The sequence below is a fragment of the Podarcis raffonei genome, chromosome 2 (genome assembly GCF_027172205.1).
Source record: "Podarcis raffonei isolate rPodRaf1 chromosome 2, rPodRaf1.pri, whole genome shotgun sequence".
Taxonomy (NCBI): Eukaryota; Metazoa; Chordata; class Lepidosauria; order Squamata; family Lacertidae; genus Podarcis; species Podarcis raffonei.
The window spans coordinates 95,780,376-95,804,321 of NC_070603.1; the positions used below are offsets into that span (position 1 = coordinate 95,780,376).

The 23,946-nt window shown below is 43.4% G+C and overlaps 1 protein-coding gene across 3 annotated transcripts in view; it reads left to right on the forward strand.

Annotated features, from left to right (window-relative positions):
- PDZRN3 (PDZ domain containing ring finger 3) overlaps positions 1 to 23,946 on the forward strand; it is a 175,720-nt gene that overhangs the window by 65,428 nt on the left and 86,346 nt on the right. The window lies entirely within an intron of this gene.

The window sequence follows — 23,946 nt, forward strand, 5'->3', positions numbered from 1 at the left end:
CAGAAAACCCCAGTTAACAGCAATGCAAATGAGATGTTTAAGGCCAGCCAGATACAGAAGCCTGCTATATCCCTGCTGTTCTTCCTGACAGCTGATGCAGAGGCCTTTCAAGGTATATATCAAGGCACAAAGCTGCCTATGGCAAAACACCCTGCTTGCCTTTGGGGATTATTATTATTGCCGTCCTCCACAGACCGTGAGTGTTTGTTAAACCTATGGATTTTAGTGGGACTGAACACTGTAAGGATGCGGGGGTCTTTTAATAGTTAGATAATTGGCTGTGTAGTTCCAAACCTACCTACCTTTAGAAAGGCATTATTCTGCAGCAGAAAACACAAGCTCACACGATTTCCCCTATCCGAGAACAGTTGCGGCCTGACTTTAGCCTTGGGTCTGCCTGCGATTTGTGTGAAGCCGCCTTTTAACCAAAGATAATCAACAACCATCTCTGCCCTTGCTCCGTAATGTCTCCTCTAAAGGTAAAGGTAAAGGACCACTGACAGTTAAGTCCAGTCGCGATCGACTCTGGGGTTGCGGCGCTCATCTCGCTTTATTGGCCGAGGAAGCCGATGTTTGTCCGCAGACAGTTTTTCAGGGTCATGTGGCCAGCATGACTAAGCTGCTTCTGGCATGCAAATGCCGTTTACCTTCCCGCCAGAGCGGTACCTATTTATCTACTTGCACTTTGACGTGCTTTCAAACTGCTAGGTTGGCAGGAAATGTCTCCTCTAGCAGCCGCCATCACAGGAAAGTGCTGCAGCTGTATCTGCGTACGGCCCGGTTCGTGCTAATGTTTCCTCACCCAAGCTGCCTTCTCAAGATGGACTGCAGCTGTTCTTGTGTAAGAGCAATTGACTGCATGAGCCAGCCCAAACAGTGGTGAGCGAAGGAAAGATTTCATAAATATAAACCTCATGGTCTCCCAGTGCATTCATTAAACCTACATCTTCCTTCTCGAGCAGCTGACAAGGGTATTATTGCCAGTAGAGTCCCTTTTGGATTTTTAACCATATCCTGCATTTCTGGAGTCTTTCTTTGCAACTTTACCGATACTGATTTTAAAACTTCCCCACTTTTACAGGGTGACTTGTTCCGGGTTTCATTGGGGAGGAAAGAGCAGGTTCTGCCTTCCAGTCCTCGCTCGTGACCCCCGCTGCTTCCTTGTTCAGAACAAGAGACTGCCCAAAACAGGGCTTTTGTTGCTGTTGAAGTGGATCTAAGAATGAAACTGTGTTAAGAGTACACTGGGCTGTGGTTCTGCTCTGTATCTCTCCTTCCCTCACCCCTCCCAGGGGCAGCAACCAGCATCTCTGGACGTGCTCAGCTGCTGTAATAAGATCCCCCCCTTGCTGCTTGCTGCTGTGGTCCATGTTTGTCTTGGCACTCCACTCGCTGAGGCACTTTAAAACAGAGAGCCAGTCAGAGAACGCTTTGGATTATTCCTTCGCCTCTTCTCCCTGCATGAAACAGGGTTGGGGTAGGGTGTGGGGTTTGCAAATAAAAAAATGTTGATGTTATCTTTGAGGTGCTTCCATTTACAACAGCGAATTTCGGATTTTGAGTAGAGCTTGTTGCGTTAAGCATGTTGATAGGGAAAGGGCCAGCTTTCACGCCTGGCATAAAAGTCTATTTTCCCTTTAGAAGTCTAAGAACTCTGCCCATTTCCCCTTTGCTGTCCCCTATGGTTGGGGCTGCCTCCCGGAACACTTGCATGCTCTTTTGTTTCCTTTAAGTCTTCCTCAAAGTTCACCTTTTCTGGTCACCCCCCCCCCAGTACATGCCCATCCATGTCTCCATTTCCCCCCTTCCTCTGTTCTTTCTATGGGTCTGGTTAGGATAGGGGGCCTACCACATCTGTTCTTTGTAAAGCACTATGTACCGTATTTTTCACCCCATAAGGCACACCGGCCCATAGGACGCACCTAGTTTTTTGGGGGGAATAAAGAAAAAAAATTTATTCCCTCCCCCATTCGCGGGGCTGGGGCGGGAAGCTGTCCCCCGAGCTTGTGGGGCTTCAAACCAAGTCGGGGGACAGCGGGAAAGGCGCACCGTGCCTCTCCCGCTATCCCCCGAGTTTGCGGGGCTGGCGACGGGGAGGAGCACGCCGTGCCTCTCCTGCTATCCCCTGAGTTTGCGGGGCTGGCGACGGGGAGGAGCAGGCTTCTCCCACCGCCAGCCTTCTAACCAAGTCGGGGGACAGCGGGAAAGGAGCGCTGCGCCTCTCCCGCTATCCCCCGAGTTTGCGGGGATGGCGACGGGGAGGAGCAGGCTTCTCCCGCCACCAGCCTTCTAACCAAGTCGGGGGACAGCCGGAAAGGCGCGCCGCGCCTCTCCCGCTATCCCCCGAGTATGCGGGGCTGGCGACAGGGAGGAGCAGGCTTCTCCCCACTGCCAGCCTCCAAACCAGGTCGGGGGACAGCGGGATGGGGGCATTCCACCTCCCCGCTGTCCCCCGAGCTTGTGGGGCTGGCGGTGGGGCTCTCCTGAAGCCTGGAGAGCGAGAGGGGTCGGTGCACACCAAACCCTCTCGCTCTCCAAGCTTCAGCGAAAGCCTGCATTCGCCCCATAGGACGCACACACATTTCCCCTTCATTTTTGGAGGGGAAAAAGTGCGTCCTATAGGGCGAAAAATACGGTATGTTGTGTTCTGAAGCACCACTGTATAAATAAATAAATAAATCATTTATTTATTTATTTATTTATTTATAATAGCTGTTCCAAATATTTAATTTGATTAGTTGAATTTTCAGTCTGAGCCGTCTTAAAATTTGATTTTGGGTGATGATAAGGAGCTGCATATCACCAGCCCATACAAACATAGCATCTAATGGTATAGCAACAGAAAGATATAAACGAATCAAAGGTTGAGGAAGCTGTTGGCGTTCTTAAAGCCACGAAGCCACTTTACACAGGTCAATTGGGTGCATGGTTATCTTGTTCACGTGGGGAAATTGTACATTTCCAAAATGAAGATCACACAAGGGTCTATCTTGGCACACACACATGCTGCAGAATTCACAGTGAAATGGGCACGATGTGTTCGGAAGCAGTAACCTCTGGCTCCTTACTTGACTCCAAGCTTTGTTAACCTGGTTTAAGCTCAGCCTGCTTGACAGTGAAAACAAATAGATGGAGACTTTCATGGAATAAGTTCTTAACCTATTTTTCCTGGTAAACAGTTGTCTAAACTAAAAGTCTGCTAACACTTTTTAATGTCCCTCCCCCTTTTCTCAACATTTGTTCTTTTATTTTTCTGTTTCGTAAGCTGATTCAAACAGGTTTTGATCATATTTATTCAGTCAGTAGATTCTGTAGTCCTTGATCAATATACCGCCGTATTTTTCGCTCTATAAGATGCACTTTTTCCCTCCTAAAAAGTAAGGGGAAATGTGTGTGCGTCTTATGGAGCGAATGCAGGCTGCGCAACTATCCCAGAAGCCAGAACAGCAAGAGGGATCGCTGTGCAGCAATCCCTCTTGCTGTTCTGGCTTCTGGGATTCAGAATATTTTTTTCCTTGTTTTCCTCCTCCAAAAACTAAGTCTTATGGTCTGGTGCGTCTTATAGAGTGAAGAATACGGCAGTTGCCCTTAGTAGGTATCCTTTTCGTCCTCTTTATTTCTTTGGTGGCTTTCTAAGGTGCAAATTGATGGTGGCCATGCATGTATAGCCCCCATAAGGCTCTAAGCAAGTACCATATCGTAGTGTCTGCTAGGAGCCAAATGGGTTCCTCCCTCCTTAGGCACAGTTCAGCAGTGGCAGCAAGGAAATGCAGCTTTCATTGCTCCAGCTCTGTTGATAAAGGGCCTCATTAACTGGTGCCATCAAAATGAGATATGTTCTCGTAACAGAATTCTTAAGGTGTGAACATGGGCCATCATCAACCTAAAGGAGGACTCCACATTGATGAGTGATAATAAGAGTCAGATCAGAATGATTGCAAATTCTAAGCTGCTGTATACCAGGGTGAGTTTCAGCTCTATGCGTGTACTGTTCATGTGAATTTGGAGCCAGAGAAAGCAATAAATGCACAGATTTGTCTTGAATTATTATTAGACAATAATATTAATATTTTGCATCCCTGTTTAATTTAATAGAAAACAGAATGCTTTTGTATGGATGATTGTCATTGTGAAATATCTGTACAGTGGTACCTCAGGTTACATATGCTTCAGGTTACATACGCTTCAGGTTACAGACTCCGCTAACCCAGAAATAGTGCTTTAGGTTAAGAACTTTGCTTCAGGATAAGAACAGAAATCGTGCTCCGGCGGTGCGGTGGCAGCAGGAGGCCCCATTAGCTAAAGTGGGGCTTCAGGTTAAGAACAGTTTCAGGTTAAGTGCGGACCTCCAGAACGAATTAAGTACTTAACCTGAGGTACCACTGTATGTGCAAAGATAAACTAGAATGCCTTTCTGTGGGTTAAGGCCTAAGGTTCAGAGTGTAGCGTTGGTAACGCTTACCTGTAGCAAACAGAATGAAACTGAAGCCACAACAATACATAATAAAATATAAGAAGAGCCTGCTGGATGAGGCCAGTGGCTCATCTAGTCAAGCATCCTGCTCTCACAGTGGCTGAAGCCAGCAAGCAGAATTTGAGCACAAGAGCACCCTTTCTCCTGTGGTTTCCAACAATTGGTATTCAGAAGCATTGCTGCCTCCAACTGCAAAAAGGGCTTCAACTACTGTGTATTCTAGCACAGCTTTAAAGAAATCATATTGATGGGATCGTATTGGCAGGACCATAGCAAATGTCATGACATGGCATAGTTCCTATTTTGGGCATTCCAGGGGACATATCATAGAAGGGGGCTTCACTTTACATCTCTACCACCACCCATGTGTGAAAAGAAATAAAAACTTTGCCCCTTCCTCCCTTCTGAAATTTTACAGAATTCATCCTCTCTCCAAAAACGCAGCCGTCATTTGGCTGCCTTATTTATATACCCCATCCTGCCAAAAAGAAGGTTCCTAATACTTTGCCCAACATTGCATGTGACTGCATTTTGTCCATCAACTTCAGAAATAGCATCAGCCTCAGAAAGTGAGTCCGAGAATTTTGTTGATGAGCAAATGTGTGTGTGGATAGGTGATCACAGTTAATTAGGTCCTGAACAGTTTAGCACAGTCAAGTGTTAAAGATGTTGCAATAGCTTTCTCAGTATGACTTGGAATGAGAAGTTGATTTAAAAGGTTAAAAACAGCTATTCAGGGTTACAGCAGCTTCTGCTAGGTTGGGCCTTTGGCATGTGAAAGGTGAACAAAGGTGCTGTATACTTTTTTCACAGTGCAACAGGGTAGAATTATTGTAGGAAGGAAGTATTCTTTATTTCTTTTTCAGGATTCCTTTCACCTCCCCCACACCCCAAAAATGAGATGGATTGGAGTAGTCTTGTTTTGCTTGAAGTTGCTGAGATATTTCTGAGTTTATCATGCACCCCCACTGCGCAGTTCCAATTTGCGATGCTCCATTTGTGAACAGGGGCAGCCAACATTATCTGTATGTGGTTGCTGGGGGTTGGGGGGAGAACTGCAGCTTAAGTGTTTATATAAACATGCAACCACGCTTGTGGAATGTTGACATATGCTTGCTCTGGAAGCTGTTAATTTGCACGGAAGACAGCAAGCTAAACTGAATTCCCAAGAAAGAAAAACCAAACTGGGCTTCACATTCCAAATATTCAACTGTGACCATGTCTCTGCTTTGGCCTGGGGATTCAAAATGATCAACAGCCCTTCTCCTGGCAGATGTCAGGGACAAGCCAGATGCTGCTGCTGCTGCTGCAGAAACAGAAATATCCTCCAAAGGGACCTGCCCCAAAGGAATGGAACAGCTAGTGGAGAGATGTCAGATTTCACGCTGCAGCTACCGTTTATAGCTCTGGTTACTTAAGGGAGGGAAGATGTCGCTGTTAAGCCACACCTTTCCAAATAACATTGCTGTAGATTTGTGGAGCTTACAGGTTAGTTGGGCGAAACCCAATAAGTGGCTTTGAATGACAACATGGCACGAGGGATTGGGACAGGCTTCCTCAGCCTCGACCCTCCAGATGTTTTTGGCCTACAACTCTCATGTTCCCTAGCTAGCAGGACCAGTGGTCAGGGATGATGGGAATTGTAGTCTCAAACCATCTGGAGGGCCGAGGTTGAGGAAGCCTGGACTGGGAGATGATGAAAGGGTGAGATGATGATTAAAGAGACAGATCCTATAGAAAGCAAAGTGTGTATGTGTGAAACCCTGAAGAAAATGGAAAATGCAGTGTGCTGTAGGAAAACGTGGTACAGTGAGTAGCATGTTGGATTTGGATGGGGGATATCCAGGTTCCCTGCTTTTCCAATTTCACTGGCTGGCCTTGAACTCTTATTTCAGCAGCATCTTCCTTATTTGGTTGTTGTGAGGTTGAGCTAAGATGAGGACAGGCATCAGAAAGAAAGAAAGAAAGAAAGAAAGAAAGAAAGAAAGAAAGAAAGAAACTTCTGTTATTACAGCTTTTAAATAAACCTTTTAACTAAAGTTGTGTGTTTTCCCTAAGAGTACATCATGGCACATGGCGGGGGAAGTCTTAAATATGAGTTCATGTGACATTTGCCAGCAAAGAAAACACTTGAAAACTAGGAACAGGGGGAGAATCAGTATTACAAAGAACAGTAAAAATAGGCAGTCACTTCAGGAATTCATCCATCTGTGCAAAGCAGAATTTCCCAAATTAGGCCTGTTTGGGAATTAAAACAAACAAAAGCTGTCATGTAGACTCACTAATGTTTGGAAATTCTACTGAGCTGCAAAAGCCACCAGGAGAATTTTATGGCATGTTTACAAGGCCATGGTATTATTCACAGAAGCAGAAGGACCATATCATGTGCTCTGCATACAGAGAGTCACTGCCAGTCAGAGCAGACAGTATGGGCTAGATGGACAAATGAGCTGGTGGTATGGAAGCCTTCTATGTTCAGGCAATGGGCTATTCCTTGATGGAACTTTGCAGCCCTTTGCTTCTTTCAGAAGCTGATCTGTTTGTCATCCAAAAGCATCAAAAGCTTTCCAAGAGGTAAAAGTCATGTGACATTCATGACTGCATGAAACGCAGAAGATGAAACAGAGAAAGCTTCCCCCCCCCCATTTATGTCACTGTCTCAGAAAGAGCTTTACCTGCACTTGTAAATGGAGAAACAAATCTTACATCAATGATGAAGACATATCATGTCAAACAGGCAGAATACGACCAGCAAACCTCTGTTGTGATTTCTTTCCCTCCTTTTTCCAGTGACCAGAAAGCTCTTGACATTCTAATCAACAGTGCTGGATTTACAGATTTTTCTCCAGGGGGCAAAGGTCTGCACTGCCACCCTTGCAACAATGACAACAGCCTCACTGTTGGGGGACCAGACTGGGACAACAAAGGAAATGACATCTTTCTCCCTTTATGTTCCATGTGGGCTTCTTTAGAAAGGCCCACCTTTCTCACCTTCATCATCTTCATCCTGCCACTACTGGGCTGTCAAGGAGGCAGGTCTCTCTATGATCTAACCCTAGCCAGGCACTCTGCATCCATCATTAGGCCCTGTCTCTTCCTTTACGGTCCTGATGGAACCGTCCACCCTCTTTTTATAATTGAAAACTGGCCAATACATAAGGAGTCACCAAGTGTGTGCTGGGGACACAGTGTGCCTCCCTCCTCCCTCCCATACTCTTTTGCCGCCACCCCCAACTTGCTGACTGGGACTGTGTGTCCCCCCCATCCCCCCCGCAATCCTGGCCTGCCAATCAAAGGAAGACATAAGAAGATAAAAAGAACCTTGACTTACAATGTGCTAGTTCTGCCTTAGGTCACTAAACCTTAAATCTTGCCAGAAGTGTTCAGCAAAATATAAGCTTAATTAAGACAGATGGGCTGATTGGGGGGTATTGGCCTGCCTTTTATAAATCCTTCATTGTTGCTTCATTTAACTTTGCCAATGAATCTCATCCCTTTGATGTTAGCGTAACAGGATTAAAATCAACTTGTTACGATGAAGAGTGAGGTCACAGAAAGATTCATTAAGACCAGGGTTTGGTTAACATGTCTGCTTTCCTGGAAAAGTAGCACTATTGCAGAGCTTATTAGTGCAATAAGCCTTCACTTCTTCTTTCATGCTTCACCAGCTTTTACTCAGCTGTACTGAACAGTATTTGCGAAGCCAGAAGACTGTGAATATGACAGTCCATTAATTCGATTTGACCCGAGACAAAGGTACAATTGGGATGGGACGTGCAATTCATTTGTTCATTCGTTTTAATGATTTACGTCCCCCCACCTTTAAAAACAAGTTGTCCCAAAGGCACAGCTTTGCTGGTTCATTATCCCTCAAATATTATATTATGCCAATAACATAGCCCAACACACCGAAATAAATGTGCATGATTGGAATACTACTACTCTCTACCGCCCGCCCACCCCCCAAGAAAGAAATCTAGATACCAGCATTTTTATATTCTATGTTTTTCATAAGTTCGGGGATATGCAGTTCTCTACTGCATTTTGTGTAGCACAAATTTGAAAGAGTTTTGAATTGCCTATTGGCAACGTAACACAAATTTTAGATAAGCATGCAAACATTTTGTTTTTGTTTCTCTGGGACATGCTCACTTACACCTCTCATCTCTATGTCTCCATTCTCTTTCCCTCCATGGCTAAAGCAAGTTGTCTGTGCTTCTCGCAACTCTTTGCACTGATCTTTTGCAAACAAAAAAATGTTGTGGGATCAATCAGTTCTTCCTCTGCTCCCCCCACCCCACTTCCTGACCTGTAGCATTAGCACTGAAACATGTTCTTATACAAAAACATTTGTATTTTACAGTGGTACCTCGGGTTAAGTACTTAATTCGTTCCGGAGGTCCGTACTTAACCTGAAACTGTTCTTAACCTGAAGCACCACTTTAGCTAATGGGGCCTCCTGCTGCTGCCGTGCCACCGGAGCACGATTTCTGTTCTCATCCTGAATCAAAGTTCTTAACCTGAAGCAATATTTCTGGGTTAGCGGAGTCTGTAACCTGAGGAGTATGTAACCCGAGTTACCACTGTACTTCATTATGGCTAAGATGCTCCTACTCTGTGTTAACAGTCAAGTTTTGTTCTCTAACCTTGTTCTTCTGGAAAAGGACAGCAAACAATGTAATGGGGGGTGAGGGAAGAGAAAAAGAAATGCACATTGGTGTGCAGGGTGAGCTAATGCTGATCAGAGGATATCATGTTCTGTATTAGTGCATTGGAAAGGTTCCCATGCAATAAAATGATCAGAAGACTTTTGACGTAGAATCTGAAAACACTCACTGTAAACCAGTTGCAATCCTACAAACACATAGTTGGCAGTAATAAGCCTCACTGAACCCAATGGAGCTTACTTCTGATTGCTCAGAATTTATTCATTCAGAAGCTTCATCTTGTAATCCATACCAAGCTGCAAATTTATTACGTCTTGGGGCATCTAACTTGCAATGGAATTTTATATTCAAACTGTTGGCTGCTTGCCTTGAGGTTTGTCTATTTAATAACCTAATGTGATACGTACTGCTTTATAAGACTTAATCTGTAATGGTCTCATTATTTGGGAATGGTCTTAAGTGACCATTTATGTATTTATAGGCGTGGGTGCTAAACTGTAAAACCTGTTCTTGCTGTGAAGTATAAGAAGCAATGGAGTATAAGAAGCATGTAGCATTATCGATAATATGTATAATGCTGTGATGTAGTGAATTCTAAACGCATTTCTGCATCTTAATAAAAATATTCTCCAAGCACTGCTTCTCACCTTACAATTTCGTGCTCGTGAGATCAGCGCTCCTAAATGGTGATGTATCTGTTTTGGTGTGCAACAATAGCCTTGCTAAGCCTGCAAAAGGTATCTTAAAACTTTATTTCTGCCTCCACTGTTTTTCATCAAGCCAAAAAAGATATTTGTGCAACAATTCTTACATCATTGTTAAGAATCATTGTGTATGTTTGTTGTATGGCCAAAATAACAGTTGTCATTACAGACACAAAATAACCGGGTCTGTGTGACCAAGCTGTTGTGCACAAATGGTTGCTTCCCATGTGGAACTGCCTTCCTAGTGCCACATTTTAAGCATCTTATTGCTCTGAAATTTGTCCGTGAGGTGCTTCGGACCCTGATCATAGGCATGAGAGGCTTAAATGTAAACATGAAGCCAATACACTGAGTAAGAAAAGGGGTAAAACTTAGAGCTGGGGGCATGCAACAGCTGTCATGGATCATGGGTGGGCAAACTAAGGCCCGGGGGCCGGATCCAGCCCAATCGCCTTCTAAATCCGGCCCACGGATGGTCCGGGAATCAGCGTGTTTTTACATGAGTAGAATGTGTCCTTTTATTTTAAATGCATCTCTGGGTTATTTGTGGGGCCTGCCTGGTGTTTTTACATGAGTAGAATGTGTGCTTTTATTTAACATGCATCTCTGGGTTATTTGTGGGGCATAGGAATTCGTTCTCCCCCCCAAAAGGTCTGAGGGACAGTGGACCAGCCCCCTGCTGAAAAAGTTTGCTGACCCCTGTCATGGATAGTCCAGGACCTGACCTCCTTTTGAGTAGTTATTCTTCTCTAAATTCCAGGCCACAAGTCTTTACCATGTGGATTGGCACCATGGGATGTAGATCAAAGTTCTGGGGACTCCTCAGTGCTCATGTAGAGATTGTAACATGAGCTTTGGCTCACAAAGAGAGGGATTTCAAATCGGATCCATTCCTTAGTAAGCTTTTGTGGGATGCTGTGTAACTGAGAGCTGAACTAATCATGTGCAGAAGTCAGCATGCACAGTTTTGTTACGGAAGGGGAAGTTTGAGCACCTTAGTACTGTGGACAGTGTCCTGTGCAGAGGGAGAATTTAACTCTCCATCTCCTCCTTCCATTGTCCCAACAAAAATAATAAAATCATAGAATTGTAGAGTTCAAATGGACCCTGAGGGTTATCTAGTCGACACCCCCTCCCCTGCAATGCAGGAATATTAACACACAGTCCCCCGTCCAATTTGAAACCAGACCAGATTCTGCTTAACTTTCCAAATGTGCTAGCAGTTTTACTGCTGCACCACCAGCAGCCTCTCTGAAGCTGCTACTTGCATCATCTTGCACTGCCAGTTATCGAAACTGCTGGAAAAAAGAGAAAGAAAATGCAAGTGGGTCCTGCAACAAAATATTGCAGCATAATTCCCAAGGGGAGTGTTCCTGTTCAGACAACATTATAATACTGTTTAGGCCTCTCTAGGGAGGGGATGTGTTTCAGGAGTGAGGAAGATATAAATAGCACCTTTTCTACCCTGTTCCCAGCCCTTCTTGCACCCCACATTTCCTTAGCTATACTATATAGCACTAGAGAGGTGGAAACTCCAAACCTGAATATTTTATAGTTGTACATCAAGGGGGTATGGAGTAAAGGGAATGAAAAAAAGCCATCCTTAACCTTGATCCCCCACCTTTCCCCTAACAAAAATTGTTAGGTGCAGGTCGATTTTTGCTCTTGCTCTGCCTTCCATTTCCCCCTTTTCTTCTTTCAGACTGACACATGAGCATTCTGTGTCTCAAACTGCTCTTAACAATAGACGTGATAGACAGACTCACACAGTTAGCTTGACCTCTGGTTTCTTTAGCCCATTTCCCTCTATCTCTCTGTAGACTAAACCTTCATCAGCAGTCTGTAAGATCACAGGCTCCTGTCAGGTGGCTTTGGGTTTGTTTGTTTGTTTGTTTGTTTGTTTGTTTGTTTTTGAAAATTATATTTCCTTTTAATTCTGAAACATAATGTATTTTATGGGCACCTAGGGCATCTCCTCTAAGTATGTAGACACCACCACTTTATTTTCGGATGGTCATCTTTGCTCCCAAATTCATAGGCACTCAAGACACCCGAGTTCACTATTAAAAGGGAGTTTCTGAATCTTTCCCCCCTCTTTCTTGCAGCAGTTGCTATTGTGCCAGAAAGTTACAAAAGACACGCACATAAAATCTTCAATTAATGATGATGTGGCAAGTTCTCAGCTGACTCAAGAGCGGTTGTGGAGATTCACACCACCTGTGGGTGTTTCTGCTGCTTTTATTTATCCTAGCTGTTTGCTTTCTTTCCAACTCAACAACTTAACAGCTTTGTTGTGGTGCTGTATGCATGCAAATATTAAAAGTGTGCAGTTTGCTTATACTGCTGATTATTTCAGTGAACTGTATACTTCCATCTCTCACACATCCAGAGTCTCTTGGAATGGGCAAAATTGTATGTGACAATTGTATACAGTGGGTTCTTCAGTGCAATGGACCCTTCAAATACATATAATTTCTCAACTGAAAGGAGATTGGTTCAAAAATAGGTGGGGAATAAACAATACAGTACTTTGTCCAAAATTTATGGTATTGAACACTCACATATAATGTTAAACTAGAAGAGTGTGTGTGTGTGTGTGTGTGTGTGTGTGTGTCTATGAGAGAGAGGTGTCATTTTCCATATTGTAAACCCATATTTCCCTTGTTGCACAGATACCTCTATTCAAACAGAAGTTTGGTTTTTTCAAAATAATGCAAAAAAAATTGTAAAGAGTATTTCATTGGAGACAGAAAATGGGATCACCACTAGCAGCAGTCCTGCTCTTGAAATGTGTCATCAGTGCTTTCCCTAAAACCTGCTGGTCTCTTTGCAGCCATAGATTGTGATTTTCATCCATTTAACTAGGCTTTAGTTTGCTTCTGTTTGAATGGTTCAACAAGAGGATTATGAGCAAGGGTTCTCAGACGTTGTCTGATTGGACAGCAGCTCACGTAACCAACCTTTCCTTTCCACTCCTTCCCAGTGGAAAAGCTTCTCCTGAGGGTTGAGGGGACCTACAGAACATTTATGAAAGTGTTGTAGGTGGAAATCTACTAAAACTCGGTGGAGGAATCTTGCACAGGTCGTATAAAGTTCCCCAGTGCCTGGAGATTCCACCCTTTTGCTGTGCTTCAGGTCCTTGCAGACAGCCATGTTCATTAGGTCCCTGCAACCTTCTGGGGAGAGGCTTCCTTGGGTGAGGGTGCAAAGGGAAGCAACAGTAGTGTGGGCTGCCTTCCTCTTGGGCAAAACTGGATACAACCCTCTATATATTAGATGAAGCAGATCTGCTGCTTCTACATATGCTTCTACTCTTCTTATATACCTTTGACTGTGGGTTTGAAGTCCCCTGGAATTTTTGGTTTCAGTTTGAGTATTTTCTTCTTGAAAAAGCAATGGGAATATGTGCCAGATATTCCCTGTTAATCTGGTCAGGCATGCAGCTGCCCTAAAAACGCTTCGCTTAAAACAGAGAAAGAGGCCTTGATAATCAGGCTACCTTTCTCACCCCTGTTGCAGACTGTAATAGAGATATTATCTATATTGATCTAATACTTTCTATAATCCCTGTTAAATAATCACTTGGTGTTTGCCTGAAACCATAAAAGCTATAAGGTCCCTGTATTTTGTTTCTCTTCAAGTCCCGCAAGCAATTACAGGCTTTGGGGGATAACTAGTTTCATCTGAACTTCAAAAAGAGCGTGAAGCCATTTTAATCTTTGTTCGGGATGGCATGAAAGCAGTAGCTGGGCTGTTTGAAGGATTAGCTGGCGGGCGCTTTAAGCTGGCCACTCCTGCAAGGTGGTGTCCCAAGTCAAGTTTCAGCCAAGCATGAACTGAAGAAGCCAAATTGGTAGCGAGCACGAAGCAAGCACTCCTACGCTGCATGCTTCCTTGGTTTTTAGTGGAAGGCCCTTGACTCAAAAAGGCTTGAACTCTGACCTTGACCCCAGCAATCTTGAATCAGCAAGAGTAATTTGCTAAGGGTTATTGTGTGTGCAGAATCCAGGCTACGGGGCATTAGCCGCTTCAAAAGCAAACAGCAAGGAGTTCTAATGCGCTGTAGCAGGGGACCCCGTCATTTATTTTGTCTGCGTCATTTGTACCGATCTAGTCCTTTTGTTGCGTCAATTCCTTTCTTTCTCTTGGGTATTTCAGCAAAAAACCATATGAAAATTATCCTGCCTCTCTTGTGTGTGCTGGTTACATTGTGCCTTCTGCTAATTTCAGATGCGTGCTGTGTAGTTCCAAGTTGACTGCAACGATATTCCCACAGGTTGGCCAATGATTTTGTAGTTGCATTTTCTGGTCCTTCAGCAGGTGCATGGGTGGTTTTGAAAAGGTTAAGATGATGACCTATGCGGGATGGGAGTACAGTGGTACCTTTAGTTACGAACTTAATTCGTGCTGGAGGTCCGTTCTTAACCTGAAACTATTCTTAACTAGAGGCGTGCTTTTGCTAATGGGGCCTCTTGCTGCTGCTGTGCACAATTTCTGTTCTCAACTCGTGGTAACTCTTCCAGGTTAGCGCAGTTTGTAATCTGAAGCATTTGTAACCTGAGGCGTTTGTAACTTGAGGTACCACTGTATAAAGGTACAGTATTACTAACAGAGGTGCACACTCATCCCTGAGCCCTCCCTTTTGTGCATTGGTTATAAAACAGAGACCTGGTCTCTCACCTTTGCAAATGAGTAGAATAAGGAAAAATATTTAAATCCTCTCTGGCCTTGGTGATCACTGGTAGAAGGGAGAGGAAGGAGAGCACAGCAAAGCACACTGATTAACTTTTGTATGTACTTAAGTCCCCTCCCGTCCCGTCCCCCCGTGGCTAGGGGTGCATTTTTACAAAACAGCCTTGAAAGCCATCTCGTGTTTCTTTGGAGCCTACTTGTAAGAAGACAGAGAACCCAAATGGACACGGTTTAGAAGATCTGTGATTTTATCTCCCAACATCATCATTTTGCATGAAAGCAGTTGTGGGGGTGGGGGGAGGTAGTTGATCAGAGCTGGGAGTTTTAACTCTTTCCTTGACATAAATATTTGCTATTGCACCCGAAAGCTCATACCAATAACAAACTTAGTTGATCTCTTAGGTGCTACTGGAAGGAATTTTTTTTATTTTGTTAAGGCCATATTCATGGAAGACGATCTTACTCGGCTACGAAAGAGAGAGACCCCTCAATTTCTACTTTCCAATTGTGAGACTCATCCCACCAGGTTTCAGCAGTGCCTATTAGATCATATTAGCCATCCCATATTAAGAGCTCAAATTCACCTTTGCTCCTAGGACTAAGTTGTGTTCTTCAGGTTACAGTGTTCATAGAAACATTAAAAACCACCCTTATCTATGATTCCAGGTGGAAAATAGAGGAGGGGGCGCTTAAATACGCAGCCAAAATAGAGGAGCTTTTTGACAGTAGTGAAAGTGAAACTAAAACTAAATAGGTAGTTCTGCCACAACTCTGCTTTGTGCAATTCTTGTGGTTTTCTAATCTGTTTAATGTTGAAATAACAGTTGCTGCTCCCCCCCCCAATTTTTTTTATTCATTCCAATTTGTTTTCCCAGTTGAGCATAGTACTGCTGAGAACTCTTACTTTTAGGCTGAATTAATTAAATTATGGAATGCCAATCAAAGCAACGCCTTTCGAAATAAAAGCTAGCTTGGTGGGTCTTGCCCTTAGAAATCTATTTTAGGGGAAATACTGATCTTACATCAAAGCAACCAGTGAGGACCAACTGCTCTTTCATTTTTTAATAAGAGATTTTCTGATCTTAAAGGGGCACACCTGACATTGTTTGCATCCATAGCAAGTGGTCTGTAATAAGTGGCCCTATGGAAGCTTAAGCCAGCTTTCAAGGGTCATTGACTTTCCTGACTGGTGCTTGATCTGTTGATCTGGCTAATTTGCCCATCAGAGGAGGACTTAAATCTTACCATGATTGCCTCCTGAATGCTGTTGCAGCACTATTTTGCATTTTAAAAGAGAATTAAGTATTAAAGTTTTCATACAGCTGAATAAAATTAAAAGTGTGTAGACATACTGTTTGCTTTAATGAATGCACACCTTTGTAAAAGCTATCCTTTGTAATAATTTGCAATATTTTCTTTTAAGCCAAACACAGGGAACCTATTTTGCACCAGCACATCAGTTCACAGTACCGTTTAATTAATGTGGTTTATGCTTTTCATTAAATCAGTCTAGAACATTTCGTGCAGGAAAAAAGGTACTGTGCGTGGGGTGTATTTGAGATGTTTAACCCTGGCGTTTGCTTCAGTTCTCTAAACCATGGACTAGAAAACTGAAAATTGGCTGTGGGTTCACACAACCCCTTTCTCCTCTCTAGAGCGTGGTTTCCTCTCTGTAGAAGTGTGCATACACATGAAGAAGATATCTGAAGAAGTGTGCATGAACACGAAAGCTTATACCAAGAACAAACTTAGTTGGTCTCTAAGGTGCTACTGGAAGGAATTTTTTTATTTTGTTTTCATGAACATTTAGCAGACTATCAGATGGCACAGAACTAGTTAGGATTTTATATGTTTCGACTGTGTCAGACGAACATGGCTACATACCTGAGTCTAGAACCATGGAAGGCATCACTTTTTACAGGGAGCTCAGATCCCAATGGTCCAACCCAGTGACATACTACTATTTTTCCAGTTTATTTGTAGTGGGTCTTCAGCACTTCTCTGTCTTTTTTGAGACTCTTCCTGCTTCTGTCTAATTTATTATTTCCTCTTTCCTTCCCGCTGAGGCAAGTGACCAGTCATCCTTGCTCAGTTTGTGTGTGTCCACATTTTAGAAATTGAGTGGCTGGAAGGTTGGTAACCAGGAATGCTTTGGACAATCTGATACGTCCTTTCTGCCTGGAGTTGCTACAAACTCACTCTCCTCAGCTCCTAGGCAACCGACTACAGAATATGGGAGGAGCCCTGCCACTTGCTTTTCACACCCAGTCATGCTGGTCCCCACTGACTTCCTTTTCATTGATGAACGTTAGTGTACCTGCATAGCTACAGGGCAGTTTAAGAGAGAGAGAGATCCTAGTTCACTTCCCCATTACCATTGCATGCGACTTACTCTTACATAAGCTTTCCGAGGCTCTGCCATTGGGATAGGCAATATAGTATGTTCATCATAAGGTCAGCGGTTCGAGTCCAAGCAACAGGGTGAGCTCCCCTTGTTCTGTCCCAGCTCCTGCCAACCTAGCAATTTGAAAGCACACCAGTGCAAGTAGATAAATGGGTACCGCTTTGGCGGGAAGGTAAACAGTGTTTCTGTGCACTCGTCATGGTGCCCCATTGCACCAGAAGTGGTTTAGTCCTACTGGCCACATGACCCGGAAAGCTGTCTGTGGACAAACGCTGGCTCCCTCAGCCTGAAGCGAGATGAGCGCAGCACCCCATAGTCAAGTTTGACTGGACTTAACCATCCAGGGGTCATTTACCTCTCTTAAATGTCATGTGGAACCACATTTACATTTGTGCTTTCACTTCACTTGAAAGATCACTGCTTGATCAACAGTAAATAGTGTGGAGCCTCTCATTGGCGATCCAATTATGGAAAGGAGGGGGAGGGATGAAATGAAAGGAGGGGCTGGAGGGAACATGTGACTTCACAGCACATTCCCACTACACCAAACTATGGTGTGGGAACATAACGTCTGAATGAGCCGGCATATATGTTTGGGCGGTAGTCATTTTTAGTTTGGGGAAATTACTATTTTTAGGCTGGAGAGTTACTTTGGAAAACTATTTATGACTCCTGTCCAGGCTTGGCTTTTAGAAGAAAACAGCTTGACAAAACATCAGCTATAAAGCAGGATGTTCCAAGCTCGTTTCAAATGGCAGGTATATGTTTTAAGAGGCTCCTGAAAAAATAAAGTGCTATTTTGGAAAGCCTCTTGGAAAGACACTTGACCTCTGCTCAGCAGCATCTGGTTTCCAACTTAGTTTGCACCCCTCTGGGTACAATCCACGAAGCACTGTTCCAGCACAAGCCATATTTATTTCAGTCAGGCTTGCCTGAAACAGCATTTGGTGGATTGCATCCTTTGGTTTATAACTCCGAACCACCATGAATAGTACAGACTTGTCAGTAGCCACCTGTTCACCTGTGGCAAGTAAGCGTCACCCCTTGATGACCATATGGTGAAACCTCTGTAAAATCGTAGCAATTGATTCTTTCCCCTGCCCAGTCTCTGACTACAAGTGTGCTACAAATAGTATATACTTTTGTGGACAGGTGAGAAAAGTATTTTTGGGGTCAGGATTAGTACCTTTTGTGCACAATTGCAAGGCTGGAATAAAGTCTGAGCTCCAGTTCAGATACGGTTGCAAACAAGGTATGGTTGCCACTGAAAACTGCTTTTGTACATGCTGCAATAATGATTTATCTGTTACCATAATCACATGTGATTTGGCCTGAATCACCTGGAAATGATCCACAACAGTGACACTGGTTCCCAAGCAGAAACAGCACTGATGTAGGCTCATACCACAACACACACTCTGACCAATACCTCTTTCAGAATACAGTGGTACCTCGGGTTACAGACACTTCAGGTTACAGATGCAGATGCTTCAGGTTACAGACTCCGCTAACCCAGAAATAGTACCTCGGGTTAAGAACTTTGTTTCAGGATGAGAACAGAAATCTTGCAGCGGCCAAAAGGTTTGGTCCAGGAGAGAAATTTTAATGATCCATACCCAATTACAGTGGTACCTTGGGTTACAAACACCTTGGGTTACAAACGCTTTGGGTTACAGACTCCGCTAACCTGGAAGTAGTACCTCAGGTTAAGAACTTTACCTCAGAATGAGAACAGAAATCGCGCAGCGGCAGTAGGAGGCCACATTAGCTAAACAGGTACCTCAGGTTAAGAACGGACCTCCAGAATGAATTAAGTTCTTAACCCGAGGTACCACTGTACTGCATTCCATCACCCCCTTCCTGGGGTTATTTTTGTTTTTGGTCTCCTCTCCAGAATAGCTTTGCCTCATTCAGTTTCTTGGAGACCAAATACTGATTCTCAATCATTATCTTTTGAGGTTAGTCTCCACTTGATGAAATGAAGCATACCCCAGGCCATTAGCCTTTAATGGAATTACTACAGTTAAACAGTAACTGTATTTGAGTTCACGCTTCTGGGACCAGTTCAAGTAGCAGACATACAGCGTTATTCTTCTGCAGAACGTTGAGTAAGTAGAAATTAGCACAACAGGAGAAGCCTACTACTGTTGAAACCCAAGAGTCTTGGATGGGGATTGACAAATACCTTCTAGGTGGTAGTCCTCAAATACTCTCAAAGTCTCCTATCTAGAGGAACTTGAGGACACAAGAGAAACACCTCTGTTTGGATGAGACTGTAGTTCTTTAGTTTTTACAGCTCATGATGAGAATTGCATACACATATGGTATTCTGAATCATGCTCATAGATTGTAAGATTTTACTGAATCTACTTTAAAACCAGGGTTCATTAGGGGGGGGTAAACACCTGAAATACCTTTGATTGACTCTTAACAAATTCCTGGCTTCAATAAATACATGGAAAAACTTAGCTGGGACATAGTACTCTAAGAAAAGTCTATGAGGCAGATAATTTTTATGAAACATATATTAAAAATTGTCCAGTAGCACCTTAGAGACCAACTAAGTTCTTGGTATGAGCTTTCGTGTACATGTACACGTCTTCAGAAAAAGTCTTTTATGAAACATGGTATTGCTTTATTGCATATGTTTGTAAAAGAAAGAAAGAAAGAGAAAGAAAGAAAGAAAGAAAGAAAGAAAATAATCCCAGTCCTCTGGTACACATGGCCAAATGTGGTCAGGATATCTGGAAAACAAACCAATTTTTTTTCTTTTTCATCACTCCAGACATAAGCCTTTATCATACCTGCTGAAACCAACTGTACCTCTTTTATTTGTTTATTATTATCATTATCATTATTATTATCATTATCATTTTATTATTATTTATTTCTACCCCACCCATTGTTTCCTCAGCCACTCTGGGTGGCTCTCAGCATATATCAGAACATACTAAAACATCAAACATTTAAAACCTCCCTAAACAGGGCTGCCTTCATATGTCTTCTAAATGCCAGATAGGAAGGTGCCACTACCAAAAAGGCCCTCTGCCTGGTTCCCTATAACCTCACTTCTCGCAGTGAGGGAACTAGCAGAAATCTTTTGTTATTCCTAGGCATATTGTAAGCACTATGAAAAATTAATAAACATATTTATTTTCTAAAACACTCCTTTTGTTGTCATTGGCGCTTTAGTTTTATTGATTGGCATGTGGGCATTACATGGAGCAAAGAAATTACCTTCATGACTGTGAAGATAATTCAAAATAATGGAAAGAAGTGAAAAGTGAGTTGCTGAGTGTTCAGGTGCCCAAAGGCAAATTCAGTCATCAATTTATCGATTTCTATGGAAGTTCACAGCAACCTGGGATAAGCTGAAAGTATGAATTATGGTCTACAACAGAGGCAAAAAAACCCCCTATAATTTATGGTGTTGACTGCTTAGGTGCATATTAACAAATGTAGCAACTCAGTTTGGGGAATTTTTTTGTTTACTTGTTTTTTTTAGGGGAGGACTAGATTGTTGTGTATGTGTTTGGTTTCTCTATGTTATTTAATACATAGATAAGTAATTAAAAACCAGCATCCTAATTACAGGAGGGAGAGACTAGGAGCTTGCTTGTGCAAAGCTCCTATCCTAAAGATTTTTGTCCTGATATACAACAACGCCTTGCCTATATTTTAAATACACACCCTTGAATCGTTTGTAGGTTACTGTGTTTCTCTAGGGAACTTGAAAACATAACCTTGAGAATTCCCCTGCCAAAGATAAAAGTCCTATATTGTTTGAATTATCACATACAGAGGATAAGACAGTGAGTCAAGCCCCCGCTCTGTATTTATATATTTTATCATTTGTACTTGGCTGTCCATTCTCTTTCAACTCACTTAAATCCCTGGTAGCCTAGCAATGTAACTGGATGGTAGTGTCATGGCAATCACAAATGACTACCTGGAGGCTTTCTGCAATTATGTGTTGAAGGTCTCTATGGGCACAACCCAAGGAGAAGGCTTTCCACAGGCCAAATCTGTGGAGTGCTCATTCCTCAAGGCTATAGGCATTTTGCAGGAGTCATTCCATGCCAAACATGATATCCCAAGAGTGGGAGTGGCAGTGGTTTCACCCCGGCTCCGCATGGGGCTGGGGCTGATTCTGCTTGTTCCTCCTCCGCAGGCTGGGCACTAGCGGCAGAGGGAGTCAGGCACAGGCAAGCCCCCCACACAATATATTGCCAGATGAAGGCACCCTCATGCTCTGCCCCTCAAATTGGTCCTGGGCCGATATATTGATACATTGACCAGGCCTAGCACCAAACCGGGGTTCAAGCCAAATCTTCTGGTCAGTCTACACCCAACCCCAAACTTCCAACTAGTACAGGTATCTGCAACAGATCTTGCCAGTTGCCATGGAGAGCTTGCATTATGAAGAGAACTTAAAGAGTAGAAGGCTATGGCATTTTTAGGAGCCACTCCGATCACGCACACTTGTGAAATAAAAAGTATCTGCTGACGTTGATTTTTTTTTCAGCCCTCTGCAACATTTGTGCATGCGTTCCTCAGATGTACTTGTCAGTGGAGGAAATAATGTTAAATTGGAGCTGCCTTGCATTTTCTCACAGATTTAAATGTGCGCCAAAGGAAACTTTTGCCACACTTGCTGTGTGCGTAAAGGCACAAGTTCAGGGGCATGGAACGTTAGAAGCAGCTCTTTTACTTAGAGTCGGATGATGTTTAAAGATTAACTCACTCGGAAGAGTAGGAAGCAGGGGGCCTCCAACATGATTTGTTTATCATTACCCTTAATGGCAACATTTTATGATTCAGAACACACTCCTTGCTTATACACGCAGTTGACCCATCACTACCATTGCACAGGCTACATTAATTTCTGCTGAGCTTGCTCCAGACTGCTGTGCAAGCTCCAGTTACAGGAACTGAAGGGTTGTGAACACAGAGCCATACAAGATCACAGAATCATAAGATCAAAGAGAGGAGAATGTGGTTCCATGAAGGAAAAACATAACTCAAAATGAATGAAACATTTAATCTTTCTCAGGGAAACACCATATGCCTTTCACGGGATTTGCATGCCCAAAGTATTTGGGGGAGAAAGTTTAGTATCGGATTCAGGATAGTTCACATTGCACACATTTTAGCCCCTGTGCAGTTGTGCTTATGAAAACTGTGAAAGGACAAGAACTCGAGCCAATGTGTTCCAAAATGTACCGTGTGCTCACAGTGTCGATACTTCACCACAGGAGCCCAGGTGTTTCCTGTCTGAAGTTTGGAATGGCCGTTCAGCTTACAGTGGGCTTACTGAGACATGCTTTTTATATGTTGAATATGCAGCAAAGAAACATTTTACTTTGAGTCTACCTCAGCAAAACACAAATGGCTAAAAGGACTGCACAAAGCCAAGTCATATATCAGTGCAGCTAATAAGTGCCTTGAAAAACAGGGTGTATTGTGCTTTTAACATCTTAAAGATCACTTCCTGGGGAATTGTGTTTTTAAAAAGGAGGCTATATTGGTTGTGATAGTGAATATGGGGATGCAGGTGGCGCTGTGGTCTAAACTACTGAGCCTCTTGGGCTTGCCAGTCGGAAGGTCGGTGGTTCAAATCAGCATGATGAGGTGAGCTCCCACTGCTCTGTCCCTGCTCCTGCCAACCTAGCAGTTCAAAAGCATACCAGTGTGAGTAGATAAATAGGTGCCGCTTCGGCGGGAAGATAAATGGCATTTCTGTGCGCTCTGGCACTCGTCACATTGTCCCGTTGTGCCAGAAGCGGTTTAGTCATGCTGGGCACATGACCCGGAAAGCTGTCTGTGGACAAACTCCGGCTGCCTCAACCTGAAAAGCAAGATGAACACCACACCCCATAGTCACCTTTGACTGGACTTAACCGTCCAGGGGTCCTTTACCTTTACCTTTTTTACTTTAGTGAATATACTTGCTCACTGGAATCTAATCTATTGGTTCTGCACCTAATACCTCAGATTGGTGTCAGGCAAAAGTATTAACATGCATAGATTTGCTGCTACAAACAGGTTGATTTGACTGTCTACTCCTAGGTTATCCTGCTTTGGATTGTGGTGCTCAGGATCACTTAGGGAGGAATAATAGTTCCTTTGTACTTGTAACCACTTTAGCCTTCTTTAGGTGTTCATAAACTTATTCTGTAAGGGGGTATGTGGCTGTGAACAAAATCATCATCTCTGGCCTTCCTGCATTGAGCAGCCCTCCTTATGTTACAGTCCTACCTGCAGTGGGGAACTGTGACTGTTCAGAATTCATGAACACGAGAGGACTGCCATTCATGAACACGAGAGGACTGCATTGAGACCTTCCCACTCACAATTCAGGATAGTTGGAGTTGGAGGGTGCCCAGACCCAAAGCAGTTCTTCTGTGGAAGGAGTTTAAGACTGCCCAAGAAGAGCTTTTTGTTGTAATCATCATCATCATCAGGCTGGTAACAGTATTTATGGGGGTAGAGAGGTTCTGTTCTTAGTTAGTGCTTGCAAATGCAGATTGAGGGGAAGGCAATTGAGATAAATTTATCTTGAATCAACAGGTATGGTTCTATCATATAGCTTACCACAAAGCATTGCATTTTACAGGAGGTACAAGATTTTCTATTCACTGTATGCCTGCTGGATTAGGAAAAAAGAGATTTTTAATATATCCCTGCCTAGAAAACAACAGACCTCTGGTACACTTCAGATAGTTGGAAGAAGACACATGAAACCTGTGCCTTGATCACAGACTGTGAGGAATTGGGTTGCTATGTATGTGCTGAGGAGCTGTGACCAACTGCCTAAGCTGCAGCTGAAAGTGTCCTCCCTTGTTACCTTTTCTCATGACTGTCTACACACAGATTCCACACCTTTTCCTGTCCTTGTAGGAAGATTTTCAGCATTGGAAGAGGTATTTAATGCATGGCCTGATTTGCATGCAAATCTTTCTTCCAGTTCCTGCCAACCTAGCAGTTCGAAAGCACGTCAAAGTG